Source organism: Schistocerca americana, chromosome 5 (genome assembly GCF_021461395.2).
Source record: "Schistocerca americana isolate TAMUIC-IGC-003095 chromosome 5, iqSchAmer2.1, whole genome shotgun sequence".
NCBI classification, from domain to species: Eukaryota; Metazoa; Arthropoda; class Insecta; order Orthoptera; family Acrididae; genus Schistocerca; species Schistocerca americana.
The window spans coordinates 73,896,082-73,901,600 of NC_060123.1; the positions used below are offsets into that span (position 1 = coordinate 73,896,082).

Sequence of the window (5,519 nt, forward strand, 5' to 3'; positions counted from 1 at the left end):
TACATTAGAAATCTAACAGAAAAACAATGTAATAAAGACATTTTGTAGAAGTAGAAATCATGATGTGTGTCAATGCAGAGAAGGACGACGGTAATTGTTCATATTAGTTTAGCTGAATCTCCTATGGAGAGATGATGGATGAAAAATAGTCATACAGAGGTAAACAAGAACTAGGGTCTTAGAGAGATTTGATAACAAAGGAAAACTTTTTTCAATAAAAAATAATACAACTTCTCAGACACTAACAGATAAAGGCCTGAAACACCCAGTGCATAAACGTAGTGGAAAGAGAAGACTGTGCCACTGATAAACCCTAACGACGGAGGTTGGGCGTTCGGCGTAGCTGGCCGACAGGGGCGTCTCAAGATACCGCTGGAAAGTCGCCCGCTGAGGTGGCTTGCTGCCGGGCTCTGACTGATGGACTGCTGAGAGGCGGCGCACCAACTGGCCCAGAGATCTGGTGGAGTGAACTGCCGACTCGTTAGCCTGCGCCGCCCTGTATAGCCGGGGTGCAGAGGAATAGTTGCCGATCCAGTTCCGCACAAGTGTCACGTTGGTAGAAATACATCCCTGGCACCGAGGGACTCCGGTGGCACTTGTCCTACCGTCTGTCGTCGATTGTTGTGATCGACGCAGTCCAGGAAGGAAACGCCTTGTAGATACGCAAACCCGTCATGCATCGGTGTCGGGTTGCCGACCACTTTTGGAGCAATGCGGGTTTGTGGCAATTTGGGTTTACTTTCTTGTCATTAAAAGGATTGAATACAATTTCAGTGCACTTAGATTGGTCATTTATAAATATATCCCCACTGCTCAGTGAAAAATATGTTTGTTGAAATCAGCATTGTCACGCCTGGCACTTTTGCGTCAACAGTAATTGATAATTTTGAAAGGAGACTCAAAGACTAATTTGCTATAACAGCAATTTAAAAAAAATGAGAGTAAGAAGACAAAGTCCCACGTAGCGATTTATTTCAGCTTGTCAGTTTTGCAGTGCAGCCACAGAAGAGTAAATTTATCCCTTGCAAAGTATGAATGAATAGCATTGCTTAAACGAACTTCTTGACAGAATATCAGGAACCATTTTCAACTATTGAAATTTTTTGTAGAATCAATAGACGCATTTTCTTGTAATAGGACGTATTCAAATTATGTTACAGTGAGTCATTCTGGGTGCCCTTACGAATTCTTCTTTTTATGTAATATAATTTACAGACTGCAGATGTATTTCCGGATAATTAAAGTTACAAAACGTTAGCAAAAAGTAATTTGCATGAACAAGCTCATTTTCAGAATTTTGGTAGCTAAGCCGATCATAGATCTGAATGTGAATTCGGAATTGAGAAGTCAGGCAAATTTCAGATTAATGACAATAAAATCTTTTACACATTGATTCAGGGAACAACTTTCAAAATATCGTCAGCTTTCCACAGAGTACCTTCAAGCTACTCTCATAGATTACTGTATTCGTTCGGAGAGGCAAACAGTTTACCTGCGTGGACATCAATGGAAGTGTGTTTGGCGGCTCTAGTTTAAATATATTCCGCCATACCATTATGGTCCACCTATTAATAAACACCGTAAAATATACCACAATTACAAATAACGGCCATTGAGATGAAAACAAGACAGACGAAAAAATATATGTAACTTGTTTATTATTTCAAAAGCAATCCCCACAAATGTTAATATATTCCCCCCCCCCCCCCCCCCCCCCCTGTGAGATAAGACGATCAGTACCTTCGTCAATAAATTTTGATGTTGCCCACTGAAACATTATCGTACCTAGGCATGCGGCTCTTCGTTCGATGCAAATCGACCGCCATGTATGTTTTTCTGCAGGGCTCCAAAAACATGGAAATCGCATGGATAGAGACCCAGACTCTTCCCAGCGAAACTTCTGCGGCGTACATTTTGTAGCTGTCAATTTGCATCCGACAATGGTGTGCATGTCTAGGCGAATGATGGTAATGAAGGCAACTGCAAACATTTTTCTATGAATGCTTTGACTGCCTTGCCTCACAGTAAATAGCTATATCGACCATTGCGGAGATTACTTTTTAAATTATAAACAGGTTATTTACTTTTTGTGTACATCTGCCTCATTTCCATTTGACTACCACTTAGAGTCTGACACAATTAATAGAAAAAGTTACAGAAGAGCAAGGTTCTCAGAGATCTGACTCAGATAGCATCCTAGCGCCTACTGAAGTGCATGGCGCGTAGCTGAAATCTTTAGGATACTTCAGTTATCTTCTTAATGATTCATACATCGTTAGCAGAATATTAACTGTCATATATTTAATATAAATAGTTGATTAGATAGCGTAGTTAAGGTAACAAACCGACGCTCCCCTAGGATTTAATGTGCCCAAAGCGGCTCTTAATAATTAATATTTGCCTTATAAATGTCCTTAGTTTTGGCCCTAAATGTTTGTGGGCCACCGTGGAGTAAGGTCGCTTTGTTGGATCCACCCTCACGGCTTAGTCACAGCGCCATATGGACTTACCAGTCTCTCCATTTGAGTTCCGGTCGTGGGAACTACTTTCCTCCTAACCATAGTAACAATGTACATTGCTACTTAAGAGAGCAAGCTATCCTCCGTAGCTGCACAGTTCGATTACAACGTTAAAAACGGTAAATAAATGTTGTCCTAATTGAATGGAACCTCACAATTGGCATTTCATTCCAACGACTGAATGTACTTTGAGTACTGGCCGTTTCACACACGTGACGTAACTAAACTACATTTACAGGCCTTAAGGAAAGATTCCTTACACCAGAGCAAGAAAAAAAATATCAAGTAAAGATCAGTTCAAAATGCTCTAAGTCTCCGATACTGCGAAACACGTCTCTTCTACTGCGAGCTTATAGCCTTCCATGTTTGGGGAGGGGTAGTAAGGAATAAAAGAAGAAAAGTAGTACCCAGTAAATATGGGCTGCAAATTGCTTGCTTTTTGCCTATGAGCACTAGCCTAGCTTCGGATACTGTGAAACACATATCTTCTATCGAACAAGTGACAAGTACTCATAGTTCTTTAGGTATGTGATTTAGAACGCATGTTTAATGGACATTTTTTTATTGTTTTCGTGTAAGAAAGTTGCTTGTTTGCAAGAAGATCGTGTTATGTTAAGTGCAAGGCGGAGAAATGGCTACCAGCACGTTACAGAATTCGATAATGGCAGGATCGCTGTATATCAAAACTGGCGGTTTACCGTTTCGTGATAATGCAATTAGCGTTGTTTGGGAACCAGAGACTGACATGCGAATATGAAATCAACTGCCTCAGAAAGGCCACACTTTGTGCCACGCAGTATCTGGAAGTTCCCTCGTAACTAATGCCAGCCCAGCGGAGTGGCCGCGCGGTCAGAGGCACCATGTCAGGAACTCCACGGCCGCTCCTGGCGGAGGTCCGAGTCCTCTCTCGGGCATCACCCAAGAACTGGTACAGAGCCACGTAGGCAGGGAGAGCAGACGTGGCATCACCGGAAACCTCTGGTAAATGGTTCAAATGGCTCTGAGCACTATGGGACTTAACATCTGAGGTCATCAGTCCCCTAGAACTAAGAACTACTTAAACCTAACTAACCTAAGGACATTACACACAGCCATGCCCGAGGTAGGATTCGAACCTGCGACCGTAGCGGTCGCGCGGCTCCAGACTAAAGCGCCTAGAACCGCTCGGCCACTCCGGCCAGCCCATGGCGAAATTTTTTTTTTTCCGGCAGTGTGCACTTTCTTAAATATCTTCGTGTCGGAAATGCGTACTGAGTGAGTACGGAGTCTCCTGGAAGTAGCCGAACCGCGCTTGAGCTGACCAACGTCTTGATCATTGTCGCAAATTTGTTCAACGAGGCAGATCGCGCCTCTGCATTCCAGGCTTAATTAAAAGTTACAGAACGGACTGATTAATACTCTAAATGAATGCTGCGTCCTGAGTGGGGTATTCACACTTCTTTCCCTGTGACATAAAGTATAGAGATAGGTGAGCTGTGGCACTTGTCTCAACAAAATTAAGGCTCCTTTAATTTATCTCTTCAACGTTTTCACCCACGTTCATTCCATGAACGGAACGCAAATTCTTACAACGTCTATGAAACCTTTTCTAATAACGTTGCTTAGAGAAATTTTAGGTGTCTGCTGTATGTCTTAAGTAACATTGTAGGCCCTGCGGATTACGTTAGATTTATGTAAATTCAGGGTAAGATGCCTGTCTCTGGGTTACGCTAATTTCCAGGCGTTGCTACCTTATTATTGGTAATAGTTGTAGAACCTCAAGAAAGTGTTTCTTATATCCCCGTCTATTTACAGACATAATCTCAGAAAAACATCTATTAGGCGCACTACGAATGTAGTGGTGTGGACATGTTGGGAATGTGGATCTCACGGGGAGCGTAAAAGGGATAAGTCCCTGCAGACGCACAATCGTCTGTGCCCGCGGTGGCTCAGTTGGATAGAGCGTCTGCGCTGTAAGCAGAAAATCCCGGGTTCGAGTCCCGGTCGGGGCACACATTTTAAACACGTCCCCAATTAAGTACATCAACGCCTGTTTGCAGCTAGGGTGTCCATTTAATTATCATTTCATAATCTCAAAATATTTCTGTTAAATAGATGATTTCATCTGAGTGATTCCGTCTTGATGTTACGGTCAGTGAAATCAGGTTGGATACCACAGTACTATGTGCTGGTAATGAGGTTTCTAAGTGGTGATTACGTCTTACGTATACACTGTCAGTGTCATAATCAATAACAAACACTGGCACAAACGAAAGTGTGCGGTTGTAGAACGAAAACGCGTTACCTGTAACATGACACTGTAAACAAGCCAACTGTGAGAAGACTGAACGTGTGGTTAAGAGCCGACACAATAAGACGTGCTATCCTAATTAGCACAGAAGTGTGTGAAATGTAGAGTACTTGCTAGATTCCCATGGAACTGGGCTCTAATTTTACCCAGGAGCAGCCTTAGAGAGAAATACAATGCCGCTTTTTGCAGTCAACGTTTGTGTGGCGGGAGTGAATGTATTGTATAAGGTGATTTAGAGGATATTTCTTAAAATTTAAGAAATCGACAGCTGTAGCATTGAACATGGAAGATGGTACAAGGGACGAGTAGACAGCTTCACACAGAAACTAACAGATGGGCACAGATCATGTTATGCCCTGTGATGGACCGCCGTAGACGAAACGGCAAGCAGTAAATAACGCTCACTTCACCATAGCCAACAATCGGTACCCACGCTTTTGGGTGTAGGTACTGATGTTTGACGAAGTAATTGTTGATGTTTCTGCACACTGTTTTGGAAAGGATTACAATTTCCGTTACGTGTCTCACGTTTCCTGACATAGCATTTTACCCATCTTGGCGGAAGATGACGAACCTCTGCAGGCATCGGCCAGTCTGAATTAGCTATCTAAACGATTTGCTTTCTAGACGAAGCTACAACTTGTACTGATCTGTTTGTTTAACATGAGTCTTTTCCAGTTGGCGATATTTGACATGGTTGCTGATTGCCA

The 5,519-nt window shown here is 42.6% G+C and overlaps 1 non-coding gene across 1 annotated transcript; it reads left to right on the plus strand.

The window, feature by feature from the left end:
- The first annotated feature begins 4,435 nt into the window (after nt 1–4,435).
- Trnat-ugu lies at nt 4,436–4,510 on the plus strand. Its single transcript has one exon. It is a non-coding gene; the product is annotated as a tRNA-Thr (tRNA).
- Nucleotides 4,511–5,519: the final 1,009 nt, after the last annotated feature.